Source organism: Astyanax mexicanus, chromosome 6 (assembly GCF_023375975.1).
Source record: "Astyanax mexicanus isolate ESR-SI-001 chromosome 6, AstMex3_surface, whole genome shotgun sequence".
Lineage (NCBI taxonomy): Eukaryota > Metazoa > Chordata > Actinopteri > Characiformes > Acestrorhamphidae > Astyanax > Astyanax mexicanus.
Genome location: NC_064413.1, coordinates 24,056,574 through 24,074,643, shown reverse-complemented (window position 1 = coordinate 24,074,643; position 18,070 = coordinate 24,056,574). Strand labels below are relative to the sequence as shown.

General features: G+C 38.8%; 2 long non-coding RNA genes across 2 annotated transcripts; one reads left to right on the top strand and one right to left on the bottom strand.

The window, feature by feature from the left end:
* Positions 1 to 13,627: 13,627 nt before the first annotated feature.
* LOC125802476 (uncharacterized) lies at positions 13,628 to 13,901 on the top strand. The gene is made up of 2 exons (XR_007439609.1): positions 13,628 to 13,768; positions 13,849 to 13,901. It is a non-coding gene; the product is annotated as an uncharacterized LOC125802476 (long non-coding RNA).
* Positions 13,774 to 16,915, bottom strand: LOC111196196 (uncharacterized). The gene is made up of 2 exons (XR_002652019.2): positions 16,815 to 16,915; positions 13,774 to 14,215 (listed from the first exon to the last, which is right to left on the bottom strand). It is a non-coding gene; the product is annotated as an uncharacterized LOC111196196 (long non-coding RNA).
* Between the last annotated feature and the right edge of the window lie 1,155 nt (positions 16,916 to 18,070).

Sequence of the window (18,070 nt, the reverse complement as noted above, 5' to 3'; positions counted from 1 at the left end):
GACTCATTAGCTGTGTGTTGTTGCATCATTTGGGCATTCAGAAAAGAGCTACCAAAAAGGTGTGAGTGGCACTTAGCATCTGTTGCAGTTAATGATCAACATTAAGGTCAAAGGAATGTCTGTGGCAGTAAAGCAGGTTATTGGACTGAGGGGAAAGACAAATTGACACATTGGTTGTGTCAGAGCGTAGAATTATGGCACATTTTTAGAATACCCTGATGATAATCTTCCTAATAGTGAAGAAACGGGCAAGACCACAGACACTAAACAAATCAAGAACGTAATCTAGGAGTGAGCTGAGGAAAGAAGTATGAAGAAATTAATGAAATGCCTTGTATCAAACACAAATCATTTCAGCTGTAAGAATAGGCTGCCAGTGGAAGTGGATTCATTTTAGTATTCTTTTCAAATGCTAAAACAGGTGTATTAGGCAAAAAATAAAACAAAAATGGAGGCCATGATTGCATTAAATGATTATTCATGCACTTATTGAGCAAAAAAAGCACTTTGGATTGCAGCAAAATACAGCCTGCAGTTATGTATTGGGCCAATATGTAAACAATCACAGATGTGACCTGATTAGACCCTGGATTATCCTGCTACCCTACAAAAAGGCTCTTAACGGCAATTTTGTGTAGTGTACCTCTTGGTGAGAGATTGCTGACTGCTGGACATTCCTCTGTGATACATTTTGGGGATAAATGTTGACCAGTTGAAAGACCTTGGAGAGGACGATCATCACTGGACTAAGAGAAGCAGGATGGTTGTTTGACTAAATGTCATCTAGGCCTCTATCAGCGAGCCATTATTGCCTTTCTTTAATGTAGTGTCATAATGGGGAAACATCCTACCAGCTAGAACAAGGCCATCTTAAGAGATAGTATGGAGGCCTTATTTTGGGTACTTTAATCCTGCCTTGTCTGTGGAATGACATCTAAAAAGGGCTGTGATTATGTTATTGAGTAGCACCACAGAAATCTGTGTAGCAGTAGGCCAGGAATGGAATTGCAGTGTTACAATTGCTTGAAACCTGAGAACGGGTGTGTTCATTGCTTCCTGAGGACCAAGGCCTATCCTGTTTGTAAAGAGTAGATTTTCATGCTCTGGAATGGAGATTTAGAGAACTCCGGTGTAAAATTGATTTTTGGTGTAGTAAAACATGATAGAGTGTACTAGCCTTTGTTAAATAGCCCACCTCTGCTCTCCTGTAACTTTTTGAGATCCAATAATTTTGTGCTCTTTGCCCAGAAATCTTTACAACAAGCACTTTGGGGTATTGACTTGCTCCTTCAGATAAATAGTTTTTACACCGTTATCCAGGCTCAAAGTAGTCACACATCTCATTAGTAGAATTATGGAAGTAAAACAGTGTCACCAGACTTTGAAATTTAAAAGCACTTGAATTTTTAGCACTGAATTATTTTACATTGAATTATTGCATGTGATTTTTTTTTGCCTCTGAATTAAACACTTTAATTTTTCAGTATATCATTTTCACTTATTTTATTTTAATGTAAAAAAAAATCAAAAGTAAAAATTAAAGTTTAAAAAATTCAATTAAAATAAATTCAGGTTGCTCAAATTCGACCTGTCAAATTCGACTGCTAAAATACAAAGCTCAAAATTCGCTGTCAACATCCGGGACACACAGGATGAGCAATAGATTCAGTCTTCAATCGAGCCAACAACCAGCCAATCACATCACGCTCCGAAGATCACGTGACAGGTAGCGCCTCACGGCTCAGAGCCGCTCAACGCGAGTCACAGCCCCCTCCGCTGCTCCTCTCGAGTAGGTGAGTGTAGCTGAAAACAGGGCATTTACCTCACCACTGTGGCCATGTAATATCACTTAAACGGTGTAGAAATCCTCACTTTAACCACGGTTTGCTCTGTGGTTTGTAAACATATTAAATTAAGATAGATATCCAGATATACCTTGTTAAACTAACTAAATAAATAAAGCTCCTCTGTTCATTTCAGAAAGAGCTTCAAACACGAACACTAGATCAATTATTTATAAATACAGCCAGACTGTGTGGAAGATAATTACTACTGTAGAATCTGAGATAGTAACTTAGTTTGCTAAATTATAGCTACCTATCTTGCTAGTTAGCTGTGGGACTGTGCGGTTATAGACAAGATACTACCTAGTTAGCTGTTTGTTTAGCAATACCTTATTTACACTTTGCTGCAAAGTATGTTGCTTAGTGTACTGGCCACTGTCTAAATAAATATATTGAGCTATATTACACTTACTGTACCCCTCTCAGACTGGTCCTCTCATTAAATAAAGGAGATTTATTAGAATTGCTTTTTGTCTCATTTCTAACTAATTTAACAGAGATAATTTAAGATATGACCATTATTTATTTTATGATATTAATTTTAATGTTTATATTTAATATATATTTTATACATTTGTTAACAATTCAACTCAGGCTTTTACTGAGGATATCAACAGTAAATAATAGTCCTAAAATGCTTGTGTAATTAAAATACAGCATGATTAGTCCTGTTTACTAGTGCATCTCAAACGTGAAAAATATATATTTGTGTTTAATATCGTTCAGTAAACAGTCACCTTAAGTTTAAAGCGACACATTTAACTTTTTTTTTATTTTAAGTTTAAACTACATATTCTAGTAAACTGGGTTAAGGTTAGGACAGTAATTCTGGTTTAATGAACTTTTAGCCAGGTAAAAATGATTTGGAATATGTCACTTTACATGTAGTGTAATGTATAATTTCTGTTAAATTATGATATTCTCACGATCTTCAGATTTTCTGAGATGCATTAGTAATTGGTTTGTGCCAAAACCAATGCAATTGTAGTGGATTAACCAGAGGATTTCTTCATTGCTGACACACAGACACACACACTACCCCCACTTTACGGCCTATAAGGAAACTTCGAACCCAGAACACTCTAAAAAAACCTTGGAGTAATCTTTTCCAAACAACCTTAAATTTCAAAATGACATTTACTGACTATTTCTTCACTCAGCCTCGCTCAAGACCCCTAAATGCGAGTTTAGGGTAAAATTCTGTTTACATTCCTCCAAGTCATAAACCTCGGAGTTAATGTAAACATTTGGAACATTTGCAACACCATCACTAGGACGGGACTGCGGACTTAAGAGAGTGTCAAAACTTAATTAATGCCTTGGAAATTGTTAATTCACCAAATGTTGTACCAATTTAGGGGTTTGTGCCTAGTTATTTCTGCAATCACTTAGAAATAAGATTAATGAAATTAAGAGAAATGTTCTAAGCTTGGGATTCCATTTTCAACATTGCAGGCTCAAATTCTGTGTGGTGCAGAAAGAACTCCTTCCCCCACCGTCGTAAATTCAGACAGGCAAGGACCAGCCGCTTATCTAAACTCAGCAAAGGGGAGGAATTTCTCACTCAGAAGATTTTGCTTAAAATACATATATATTGACTATATAAAAAAGGTGTTTTATAGAATGTTTACTAAATAATGGTATATGTGTCTGGTATATGGTATATGTGTTTGGATGTGTCCTGATTGAATTCTCCTACACATTCAAGTCTGAATCAACAAGGTTTAATTAGCATTTGATAATTTAGCTTTATTTGGTTATCAGTGGTTTAACCATGTATTATCTTTTAAGTGATTTAATTGGGTTTAAATAATAACATGACTCTTGATCTCTTTCTGACAGAGTACCATCCATCGTTGTATTTCTAAGATTATCTTGAATATTACATGTTTGTGGGCAATATATATATATATATTACATTTATTGTGATTCAATTGTAAGATTGTTTGTTTCCTGAATTTATCCTCACAAACTGATATGCTGAAAAATGTATTTTGATCCACTGTTTAATTGAGTTTTCTTTTGGTTTGATCTATTAGAAAAATGCTGAAGCATGCTGACCATGTGAGCGAGGGGGGGTTTATGGCCCTTTGTGAATCCCCACCAAAGTTTGAAATTGCTCCTAGACCAATCAAAACACAGACATTTGGGCCACAGGGCCAATCATAGCTCAGGGGCCAAACAGGCCACAGAGACTAATAGTAAAACTGGGCAGACACAGTTCAGTTTCCAGTTTAGAGTTTCCAGTTGAGTTTTGGGAGTTCAGGTCAGAGCAGTTGGAGGAGAAGCAGTGGGAGAAGGAGTTGGAGAAGATGAGTTGAGGAAAACAGTTAGAGGAGAGAGGTTAGGGAGCCCAGAGATGGAGAAAGGATAGACTGTTAGTTTAGTCATCTTAAGTTAGTTTTCTTAGACTAGTGCATTTAATCTTCAAGTATATTAATATTAGCTATCCTAGTTAAAATATCTAAGGTTATTTTACAATCTACGAAGCCAAGCATTATTCCATCTAAGTTTAGCTAAAGTACAGCTGAAAAGGAGATCCGCCAGATCCAACCCAGAAACCTGCGGTCCGGAGGCCACCAGCAAGCCAGCTGAGAGTGAAGGGATTTACCCTGTGGGTTCTAATGGGGCTCCGTGCTGACACAGGAAGTCAAACCACCCTTCAGACAGGCTCACGTGATCCTTTTTCGGGGTGAAGCATCAGACGACCAACCCAGGCGGACGTCACCAAGGCCCACTTCAACAACTCAGAGTAAGGCAGAGCTGGGTTTAATCTTTCGGCAGATGGTGTCTGTTGGTCATGGTTTGGTCGGGTCTTTAATAGAGCGTCTTTAGTATAGATGACTCATTTTGAGTTGCTTGGTTGGAAATAAAAACTGGTTTCGTAGACTTAAAATGCCTTAGACCCTTATTTAGAAATATTCACTTAATAGTTCTATTAATCTTTATTTCTTTCATATCAGCATTATAACGTGTTTGTTCTTTTATTTCTCATTTATTATTCTACACTATGATTTGATATATAATGGCTACATTATGACTTTTTAATGAATTATTTACTCATATCTGTGTGATTTAATAAATACTTTTATTTTACAAAACCTGTCATTTCAGTGTGTTTTTCTGGATAACTTGGTTATGAAAATTTCTGTCACCTGTAGAAACCACACCCTGAGATGTCTTGTGTTATTAATTAATTTGATTAATTAATTAATTAATTAATTAATTAATCTAATTAAATTAATTTAATAACTGGCGCCCAATTAAAAAAATATTTCAACATCTCAATTAGCACCAGGTATTACACCACTGAGCCGCTACATAATTTGGCGCGCCAACGTGGGGCAGGATTATTATTGGCTCTCCGCCGCGAGACCAGAATATACACATTTCATAACCAGTTCCAGAAAATAGCGCTGTAAGTTGCAGAATAAAGTGTATTTTGTTTTTATTGCTAAATGCGTTAGCTGCTGGCTAGCTGGCCTAGCTGGAGTTAACTGCATAAACCTAGCGTGTTAGAAACACACGCACATGTTCTACACGTGTTTTTGTTTACAATTCAGGACTGGCCAGTCCCCCGCTGTGTGTGCGCGTCGCGCGCACGGTCCCCTGTGTGTCTGTATAACGTGTACAGTTGTGTGTGTGGTACGTGAGCGCTCTTGAAAACATTACTCTTATTTGTAAAATAAGCTTGGTTGACACACCGCCGTGTGTGGGCAACCTTAAACCCGGGTGTATATACGTGTATATACGTGTGTACTTACATGAAGTTCGAACTGTTTCCGGTAAAATAGACATATTTTGCCAGTGTTGATCTGATAAGGCCTTCGCGCAGGTCTGAGTCGCGGATCTCCGGCTCATTGACTCCGCGCTCCAGTTAAAACTGCCGGTTTTTGCGCGAAATCCGTAAAATCCTGCAGTACTGGACACTTCCACGTGCGTAAAAGAGTAGCTAACTTTTACGTAACACCACCCTGAGTGGCAGGAAGTTTATTGTGTGCGTGATTAAACTAACCACGCCAGGATGTAAATCCTCTTTGCTCATCTTGTGAAGTCAGTGTGTTGCTGCTGTGTTAAACTTTCGGACAGCCGTGTCCTTCTCCTCTGCTATTCACAGTCGACTGAGTCAGTCAAATCTGCTGACCAGGGCCCAGACCCAAGGGGCGGTCCTTAACGTGGCATCATTAGTGGGCGTGACCACTCACACCAGTCGGCCTCTGCCACCATCTGGTGGACAGCCTGACTATTTACACTCAAACTCAAAGGGTGTTTTACTACCCCTCACCACTAGGGGGGGGTACACATCGCCATCTGGTGTTTAATTTGGGTAACTGCATACAGTGCAGAAAGGTGCATCTCATTTGTTTGACCACCAGAGGGAGCTACTTAGCCACATAGCTGTGTCGCCACCTGGTGTTGTACTTGTGTAATTGCCATCATCCTGTAGAGTGCATTTAGAGTTTCTGTCGCCAGAGGGTGCCAATTTCAAACAAACTTTTCGTTAAGTTAATAAAGGGAATTTGCATTGTGGTTTGGTTAAATGGTTTCTAAATAAGTAAACAAATAACTGCATTCATTTAACCGGTTTATATTAAATAGTTAAATTTAAGTTTCAGGTCTGCTCTCTCAAACATCACTCTTTATGTTACATTGAACCAAGCTAAATAGCTATCTCCATTGAGTAACTAATCACAACATAAAATAATTAACTGGTCATTTTAATCAATTTGATTAAGTAAAGTTAATTAAAATTTTGTTAATTAATTATTTTCAATTTAATTCAACCATCTTCAAATAAATTAAGCTTAATTATTGATCGATTAAGATCAATTATTAATAACTGATTGAAATTAATTAATTAATTAACCATTAAAAAAAAAAAAAAAAAAAAAAAAAACCTATCCAGTTATCAGTTACTCAACCATATACCCAGCACACCTGTGCTTAATACATAGTTAAATTCTCCCATCCTGTACATAGTTAATAACTATACTCATATTTAGACATACTGTGTATAGTGGCCTACAGTTACTAAACTGTTCACTAGCACCACTGACAACAAATCTAACTATTCTTTCAAAATTAATCTACTAATTGTAACCTTAGGTCACCCACTTTTACAGATTTTCTTCTTAGAAAAGGCACAATGCTAATTAACTCGTACATAAAATAAACTTGTTTGTCACCAAAATTGTTTGATTCCACGTGCTTTACGTAAATCAAAATGTGTGTCACTGAAAAAGCTCTTTTAGAGCTTACAGCTGGTTTACCCCCAGGACTTACCGTCCCAGTCCAACAAATGGACAGTGGGGGTCTCCATGCACTAATTGCCAAAAGCCTCAATGAGTGTGTATCTAAAATCCTTGAGGGCAAGCAACAAGTGGATCCGATTTCCCTAATACTGTGGAAACAACTGCTGTTGTCACAGGATCAACTTGCTGCTTCCTCCAAAACCATTCAAAATCTCCAAGCAGAGATTGTGACTTTAAATGATAGAGTTGCAGACCTAGAGAACAAAACTGTACAGTCTGAAATGAACCAAAGAGACCTCAAAACCGAAGTGCAGCTGCTTCAAAAGGAAGCCAACATAGCTACCCAACTTGCAGCTCAGTCACAGGAAAAACTAAAACATGCTATTGCAAGACAGGTTGAGCTACAAACTGAATTAGCACATGCTAACAATGCAGTCAAATTAACTCGAGACCAAACAGAGTTAACATTTGAGCTGATGATGGAGGGAGACTCCCCCATCAATCCAGCTGGTAAATCAGGAACCCCTGGGGTTCCGGATCCTAAGCAACAACTATCCACAAATACAATCCCTCTAGTCTCCCTTAAAGGTGCTGAAGCGCCAGTAGAACCAAGGTTCACTCAGCGTTCCCAGCCACATGGGACCTCTGTGCAACCTCAAGCACCCTCTGATAGAGATTTGGACAAAATTGCGCGTAACATTCCACGCTTTGAACCAGAACCGGACGGTTCTAATGATGTCCACCAGTATCTTCGCGACATTGACTTCTTCTTACGCCGTTTCCCCAAGGCCACGGTAGATGATAAAATCTACCTCATTAAGGTGTCCTCTAGTCGGGAAGTTGGACGTTTCATTGAGCGCCAACCACCCCAGGTTAAGAGAGATTATCCTGCTCTTTGCAAGGCTTTGGAGAATGAGTTCTCCAACCACCTCGTTCAAACCGGCCTTGCTGCAGCTCTTGCAATTAAGCAGAGCCGCCAGGAAACACCCCTACAGTACTATCACCGCCTCAGGCTAGCTTATTTCGGCTATAGAAATGAGCCTGGAATGGAGGAAGAGGAAGTTTTCAAAACATTGTTCGTGAGAAACCTCCATCCCTCCACCAGTCACTCTTTTGGAGTCGCAGCCTGCCCTCGTACGCTAACAAGCCGGCAGCTGCGTGATTTGGCTCTCAGAGGATTTGCTAAGTTCCAACAAAACATTAATAAAAAATCAGAGTCAAATGACGTCCTGATAATTAATGAGCAGTCCTCCCACGTCAAGCAAAAAGGGGCACACAAGGCTCCAATGCCACCTAAGACCCAGTTAAACCACAAAAACCAGAGAGTGTTCCACTCTTGGCGTCGCTCGTCCCTACATTGGGCCGAGCAAAGTGACCAAAAGCCCTCCTATCGAAGGAAAGGTAGGATAAAACGCAGTTGGAATGGCAAACACTCACAGCACCACGCTCGAGCACAGAGCTCCAGCAAACTTCAATCTCCGCTCAGGAGAAAGAGCCCAAAGCACCACAAACGTTGGTGTCCACCTAAAGGGCACAAGCATGAGACATATCCAACTAACCTGAGCACTAAAGACGGCAGTCTGCTCAGACAATTTCGTAACGAAATACGCAAGCAGGACAATGCTGAATCTGAATTCTTGCCAATTGTCCATGCTCCAGATCAACCTGCTTGGGGGGGTGCGAAATCCATCCACTCCAATGCAGCCTTGGTTGTACAGCCAGACGCTGAAGACAACCACACTGAGGAAGCTCCTTCCCTCAGCCTGGAGGATCCAATACCTAAACAATTCTTGGGTTTCTTAACCGAGAAAGGTTCAACACCAAAATTCTACCTAGCCACCTGGCTGGAAAATGTGTTCGGGTATGAAGCTCTTTTGGACACGGGGTCAGACATTTCTTTAATGTCAAATTCACTTTTTGACCAGGTGAGGGCGACAGCCCACCGAAACAACAAAGAGATACCTCTGAAAAAGTGTGCTCTTCACCTTCAACCATATTCGCACACTGGTATCACTCTGCATTCTGCAGCCCTGGTGCATGTTGCCATCGGTCCAATGAGCCTCACCCATCCAATTCACATTTCTCCATTGGAGAACGTCCCATTGCTCTTTGGCAATGACCTCCTTGACCGGTTCAAACCATTGATTGACTTTCAGCATCGTAGAATCTGGGCACAGGTTTGCGAACCCCTGCCCTGTCCTAAGGCACAGGATAGAGTTCAATGCTATCATGTTGCTAGCAACATTGAGCCACACAAGCTCATTGAACCTTCAAATTCCACGGGAATCAATGAGAAGCTCACTGTCAGGGTTCTGAAACCACCATCCTCAGAATCCCCTACCATGATTCTAAAACAAAACACCTGTTCATGGGCATTGACTCCCTCTACGGCTGTAGATGAGTACAACCCAAAAGCTGGAAAGTCATTCACTCTTAACACAACGGTCAACGGTGAAATCTTTGTTCCATGGGCTGACAAGTCAGCTGTTCACAGAACACCTGCAGGTTCCTTGCCACGGACTAACTGTGATCCTCTGTTCGTGCACCAAAAGGATTGTTCTCTTCTTGTTCCTGCACCAGTGGTTCCAGACAAACACAGTCCCTTGGATTCTTATGAAGGTAAAAACATTCCCACCATCTACACAGATGGATGTGCTTTTCGGAATGCTCAAATCAAATGGAAAGTTAACATGACAATTGGTGCATGTGGCAACACTTCTTTCAGAACATTGGCATTTCAACTTGATCCACGTGCCACTTACTGTGCGTCTTTCAGGATGCTCAAGGGCCTGTTTGTTTATGCCCCAGATACACACGCTTCATCTTCATTCGTGGTGCCTCAGCGCCATGGGGGGGAGAGCCTGGCCCAGGCCCTCGATCACCCATGGGTGGACCACAAAATGATGGGGGAAACACACCAAGCATTCCCACAATTGACATATCTGCCACTTGTTGGAAAAAGGCTAGTGTGTTTTCAGCCCCAATCTTCAGAAGATCTGTGTGGTGTATGGCCAATTCCACAAATGGATTGGGTCGAAAGACTCATGAAATTTGTTCGAAGGAACAAACATCTCATCACCGTGGCAGGTGCATTTGCCAGATGGGGGGGACGTCCCCCAGACCCTATTGAAATGGCCCAGGCCACAACGTTTTCGCTGAACCACACTTTCTCAGGTGTTGGTATATCTCACCGTTCTAGCGGTGAACTGCGGAAACACCCAAAACTGGGAAAAAGCACGCTTGGATACCAACCATTGTGCTACACTGCTGACAAGCTACTGGTGAGGTCCCAGCACAGCACTGGCAAAACAATTCGCGAGCTCAGGTCTCATTGGTTTGGTCCTCGGGCAAAGGCAGACAAACTGCCTCGCATCTGGAACCAAATCCCGCATCGTCAGTGTTTTATTAAACTGATTCTCAAACAAGTTCACTGTAACCCAATTAAACTATGCAAAAGCCTCATGGGACAAGTCGGGACCAATAATGCCCTAGGTTAAATCATAATACTGGGCCAAATACTTAGACACACTGAGTGTTCATTGTCCACCATTTTCTGGCCTGACGCAATTGTTAAATTGAGAACGTACCACACATTCATTGTCTGGAACTCACCTATCCGAGTAGCATAACCCACAACAAATTGGATATTTTGTTAAACCTAGAGTTTGAATCACCATTTCAAACCATTAGCATAGCAGTATAATAAATACGTGGAGAAGGGGGGGTGCCAATTTTTTTTTTTCTCTCCTCTCTTCAGGTGCCCAAAACATATTTTGTTTCCCTTCTGACTACGTTTGCTCCGCTATATTGTTCTCAATTGTTGACTAAGTAGTGGCTAATTATTGAAGCATACCTTATGGGTAGGTTGTCTTGATAAAGTTATAAAGGAACAAATAGCTAGCAAACTATTTGTGATCCTTTCATATGCTTGTTGCCACACTATCACATTAAATTAACTATTCTATTCAGAACCAAAAGCCAATAGCTACAACAAAAAAACTGATCATCAGAGAAATCTATTAGACCAAAAACTCTGTCAGCTACCTTGTAGTAGATTGTCTTAAGAAAGCATGACCAACAAGACACCAATTGCATGAAAGATGTACCCTAACATGCTCTGTCTACAGAAATCCACGTTGACATCGACCGATGACCCAACGTCCAGTGGCCCATCGATCGATGGGGGGGGAATGTAGTGGATTAACCAGAGGATTTCTTCATTGCTGACACACAGACACACACACTACCCCCACTTTACGGCCTATAAGGAAACTTCGAACCCAGAACACTCTAAAAAAACCTTGGAGTAATCTTTTCCAAACAACCTTAAATTTCAAAATGACATTTACTGACTATTTCTTCACTCAGCCTCGCTCAAGACCCCTAAATGCGAGTTTAGGGTAAAATTCTGTTTACATTCCTCCAAGTCATAAACCTCGGAGTTAATGTAAACATTTGGAACATTTGCAACACCATCACTAGGACGGGACTGCGGACTTAAGAGAGTGTCAAAACTTAATTAATGCCTTGGAAATTGTTAATTCACCAAATGTTGTACCAATTTAGGGGTTTGTGCCTAGTTATTTCTGCAATCACTTAGAAATAAGATTAATGAAATTAAGAGAAATGTTCTAAGCTTGGGATTCCATTTTCAACATTGCAGGCTCAAATTCTGTGTGGTGCAGAAAGAACTCCTTCCCCCACCGTCGTAAATTCAGACAGGCAAGGACCAGCCGCTTATCTAAACTCAGCAAAGGGGAGGAATTTCTCACTCAGAAGATTTTGCTTAAAATACATATATATTGACTATATAAAAAAGGTGTTTTATAGAATGTTTACTAAATAATGGTATATGTGTCTGGTATATGGTATATGTGTTTGGATGTGTCCTGATTGAATTCTCCTACACATTCAAGTCTGAATCAACAAGGTTTAATTAGCATTTGATAATTTAGCTTTATTTGGTTATCAGTGGTTTAACCATGTATTATCTTTTAAGTGATTTAATTGGGTTTAAATAATAACATGACTCTTGATCTCTTTCTGACAGAGTACCATCCATCGTTGTATTTCTAAGATTATCTTGAATATTACATGTTTGTGGGCAATATATATATATATATTACATTTATTGTGATTCAATTGTAAGATTGTTTGTTTCCTGAATTTATCCTCACAAACTGATATGCTGAAAAATGTATTTTGATCCACTGTTTAATTGAGTTTTCTTTTGGTTTGATCTATTAGAAAAATGCTGAAGCATGCTGACCATGTGAGCGAGGGGGGGTTTATGGCCCTTTGTGAATCCCCACCAAAGTTTGAAATTGCTCCTAGACCAATCAAAACACAGACATTTGGGCCACAGGGCCAATCATAGCTCAGGGGCCAAACAGGCCACAGAGACTAATAGTAAAACTGGGCAGACACAGTTCAGTTTCCAGTTTAGAGTTTCCAGTTGAGTTTTGGGAGTTCAGGTCAGAGCAGTTGGAGGAGAAGCAGTGGGAGAAGGAGTTGGAGAAGATGAGTTGAGGAAAACAGTTAGAGGAGAGAGGTTAGGGAGCCCAGAGATGGAGAAAGGATAGACTGTTAGTTTAGTCATCTTAAGTTAGTTTTCTTAGACTAGTGCATTTAATCTTCAAGTATATTAATATTAGCTATCCTAGTTAAAATATCTAAGGTTATTTTACAATCTACGAAGCCAAGCATTATTCCATCTAAGTTTAGCTAAAGTACAGCTGAAAAGGAGATCCGCCAGATCCAACCCAGAAACCTGCGGTCCGGAGGCCACCAGCAAGCCAGCTGAGAGTGAAGGGATTTACCCTGTGGGTTCTAATGGGGCTCCGTGCTGACACAGGAAGTCAAACCACCCTTCAGACAGGCTCACGTGATCCTTTTTCGGGGTGAAGCATCAGACGACCAACCCAGGCGGACGTCACCAAGGCCCACTTCAACAACTCAGAGTAAGGCAGAGCTGGGTTTAATCTTTCGGCAGATGGTGTCTGTTGGTCATGGTTTGGTCGGGTCTTTAATAGAGCGTCTTTAGTATAGATGACTCATTTTGAGTTGCTTGGTTGGAAATAAGAACTGGTTTCGTAGACTTAAAATGCCTTAGACCCTTATTTAGAAATATTCACTTAATAGTTCTATTAATCTTTATTCCTTTCATATCAGCATTATAACGTGTTTGTTCTTTTATTTCTCATTTATTATTCTACACTATGATTTGATATATAATGGCTACATTATGACTTTTTAATGAATTATTTACTCATATCTGTGTGATTTAATAAATACTTTTATTTTACAAAACCTGTCATTTCAGTGTGTTTTTCTGGATAACTTGGTTATGAAAATTTCTGTCACCTGTAGAAACCACACCCTGAGATGTCTTGTGTTATTAATTAATTTGATTAATTAATTAATTAATTAATTAATCTAATTAAATTAATTTAATAACTGGCGCCCAATTAAAAAAATATTTCAACATCTCAATTAGCACCAGGTATTACACCACTGAGCCGCTACACAATAATAATTGCAAAAATGTTTAATATAAATATAAATGAAGTAAATACTGAATCCAAACAACACCAAGTTTAACACAGTCATATTTCTTGTCTTCATTTTCTTAAACAGGATATTTTCTCGCAGAAAAAGAAAGGATAATAAAAGGTAGGTAATGTTCTTAAAATGTTTAATTATATCCATGTATCAAATGCAGTAATTTTTCAAGTTTCTTTTGTATTCCACAGGTTTCCTTTCTCCAAACTTTTAAAGAACAAATAAAGAAATCCAATTTCATGCAGTCTGTGCTGTGTTTATTTGATTTATTTACATGTGCCATGTTCTGTTTTTCTTTAGTTGTTTACATGTGTTCTGTATTTTTTTTTGTATGTTTTAGGCAGCCTCCCTATATTCTGGCACATCATATCATGTTCATCTTGTTTGTATAAATAATAAAAGCTGTTGCAAATAATGTGGTTCCTATTCATAATCCAAATAATTCTGCATAAAATCTTCAAGTGGTGACTTCAGAATATGGACAGATCTTTGTATTCTTTGACTTCGTTCTTTTCGTGGTGAACTCTCCATAGCTGCAAGCTGAATCTTCTTTTCAACCTTAAATAAAAACATCAGATTCACTTTTAGCGACAGCATTTACAAAATGTGATAATTATTATTAACATAAAACATTTAATAAATATTACTAATAATACTCTCTCATGGGTTGCAATATTTGATTCTCATTTATTAACATGACCTAAATATAAATAAAAATGTATAAAAGACATCACTAATAAATATTGCACTGATTACAAATTAGATAATGCCCACACATACATCTAGACCTAGTTACCAGCCTGAGAGGTATATAGTAACTGTAATAAATCTCCTTTATTTAATGAGAGGACCAGCCTGAGAGGGGTACAGTAAGTGTAATATAGCTCAATATATTTATTTAGACAGTGGCCATTACACTAAGCAAAATACTTTGCAGCAAAGTGTAAATAAGGTATTGCTAAACAAACAGCTAACTAGGTAGTATCCGAGCAGCAGTTACAGCCTTCATTGTACTGTACCGTGACGTTTTACGTGACAGTGCCGCGAGACAGTGTCACGTGGACCCCCTAGTGGTGCAGGCCAGTTACTGCAGTGGCATGCTGTGTCACGGGACAGTGTACTGTGCTGTGACGTTTTACGTGACAGTGCCGCGAGACAGTGTCACGTGCACCCCCTAGTGGTGCAGGCCAGTTACTGCAGTGGCATGCTCTGTTACAGGACAGTGTACTGTGCTGTGACGTTTTACGTGACAGTGCCGCGAGACAGTGTCACGTGCACCCCCTAGTGGTGCAGGCCAATTACTGCAGTGGCATACTTTACACAACAGTTAGACAGTGACAGTGGGACCTGACAGCGTTATTTACACTTGCAGCGCGTAAAAAAGTGTTGTGAAGGGGAAACGGCTCTTTACCTAGCTGAGCCAGGCTGTTACTTCTGATTTCAAATCAAGGATGGCTGCTGTGCTTTTGACTGTTAATATTGCGAGTTAAATCAGCTGCTTAAATCGCATGACAATATGTGAAGTTCATAGGATATTCATTCAGACAGTCATACTATAATAGCAGCTGTACTTGACCATTTGCTCTTAAGAGTTCTAAAAGTTCAAATGTATCTTATTCATTTATAGTATACTATTATATTATTGTGCTATTTAAACTACTAATCACTACTCATTATTTATTAACTACTTGTATTTACTGTACTGTTTTATTCAGTTTAAACTGCATATACTATAGTATTCTTAATTGATTTTTAAATTACTCAAATTTACATTTACTAGACTACTTATTGCTCTATTTAGAGTTAAATCTATTAATAATGTTATACTAATTAATATTATTGTAAAACACATCTTACTTTATACAATACTACACTTGGTCATACTTTTTACTATAAGTCTATGGTTACGTGTACCCCCAAGTAGTGACCAGCAGCATCTCGAGACAGTGCCACACGCAACCATGAAAGAGTTGCGTAACAGCAGTGGCATGCTGTTTGTGACAGTGGTCCGTGACTCTAAATAGAGAAGACATAGGAAAGCCTAACAGTTATTAAAATATCATATCACAGCACTGGTGGGTTTCAATAACAATCTTCTTATTCTTCTTTTGTCTATTCCCTTTTCAGGGGTTGCCACAGTGAGTCAGGTTTTCAATAACAATTTATATACATATTAATAAGACTAAAGATTTTTTGTTTGCAGCCCTTCACCTACACTTTAAGATTTAAATAACAAATGCTTTATTTTAAATATAATTAAAAGTTGTTCTTTATGGTCATTTCATTACACACTTATATATGTATCATGTATATTTACATGTAAACTCACATGTGCTACATCATTATGTCATTGTCATAAGTTTATAAGATATTATTAAGTTATTATTTTAGAAAAAAAAAATCAGAGCATGTAATACATCCGAATGAAATGTACAGGACAATTATTATTACATTATTAAAATTGTATAACACCCATTGCAGAATAAAAATGGTTGATATAAAGTATTTGTTATCATTCTACTGCAAAATTAATGCTCTCTATTTCTTTATTTACACGTAGCACCGTCACATCCATGTAAAGTATGCCACTGCAGTAACTGGCGTGCACCACTAGGGGGTGCACGTGACACTGTCTCGCGGCACTGTCATGTAAAACGTCACAGCACAGTACACTGTCCTGTGACACAGCATGCCACTGCAGTAACTGGCCTGCACCACTAGGGGGTGCACGTGACACTGTCTCGCGGCACTGTCACGTAAACGTCACGGTACAGTACAATGAAGGCTGTAACCCCCTCTCTAGTATCTTGTCTATAATCACACAGTCCCACAGCTAACTAGCAAGATAGGTAGCTATAATTTAGCTAACTAAGTTACTATCTCAGATTCTACAGTAGTAATTATCTTCCACACAGTCTGGCTGTATTTATAAATAATTGATCTAGTGTTCGTGTTTGAAGCTCTTTCTGAAATGAACAGAGGAGCTTTATTTATTTAGTTAGTTAGTTTAACAAGGTATATCTGGATATCTATCTTAATTTAATATGTTTACAAACCACAGAGCAAACCGTGGTTAAAGTGAGGATTTCTACACCGTTTAAGTGATATTACATGGCCACAGTGGTGAGGTAAATGCCCTGTTTTCAGCTACACTCACCTACTCGAGAGGAGCAGCGGAGGGGGCTGTGACTCGCGTTGAGCGGCTCTGAGCCCTGAGGCGCTACCTGTCACGTGATCTTCGGAGCGTGATGTGATTGGCTGGTTGTTGGCTCGATTGAAGACGGAATCGATTGCTCATCCTGTGTGTCCCGGATGTTGACAGCGAATTTTGGGCGTTGTATTTTAGCAGTCGAATTTGAGCAACCTGAATTTATTTTAATTGAATTTTTAAAACTTGAATTTTTGCTTTTGAATTTTTTTACATTAAAATAAGTGAAAATGATATACTGAAAAATTAAAGTGTTTAATTCAGAGGCAAAAAAAATCACATGCAATAATTCAATGTAAAATAATTCAGTGCTAAAAATTCAAGTGCTTTTAAATTTCAAAGTCTGGTGACACTGTTTTACTTCCATATAGAATCCGGAGAGCCCTGACATATAAAACAAAGCATTAATAACTTTAAAAGCTTTTTAAAAAACACTGTTTACAACGCATAGTGTAACTTAATCTCTGGAAAAAAGCATTTATCTGAAGGGGCAAATGGATGCCCCGAAGTGCCCATTGTACAGAGAGCTGGGCAAAAAGCACAAAATTACTGGATTTCAGAAAGCTGCAGGAGAGCGCAAGTGGGCTATTCAACAAATGTTAGTACTCTTTATCATGTTTTACTACACCCAAAGTCAATTTCAAAAATCAAGTCTCCTTTAAGAGATACTAACAATAATTGCAAATAGAATAAGAATATTAATAGTAATAGTAGATGTAACTGTTAATAACTGACAGAAGTGTTATAATGCAAAGTCACCAAGGTATCATAGTTGAACATATAATTAAAGAAACATATTTGGTGCCTGTTTTGGTGATTGTTTGCGTGTATAGTTTTAGTTTCATTTTTAGTTTCCCTCTTCATTATGTATTAGGGATTTATTACATTAGCCTTATAGCTGCACTGTAAAACGTAACAGACACCAAACGTCCTGTTTTTCAAAGTACAGATTTGGAACGTCACGTGATTAATATACCATCACTATTTTACAATACCGTCACCATATTTATATACCGAAATACCGTCATACCGCCCAACCATAGTAACATCAAAGAAACTCATAATTTTTTAGTGGTCTCTTATTTTTTTCCAGAGCTGTATAATAATTGCATGACACACACACTGTTTTGCACACAGCTGTACATTATCTCACAAAAGTGATTACACCCCATCACCTTTTTTTATTAAACCTTTTCATGGGACAA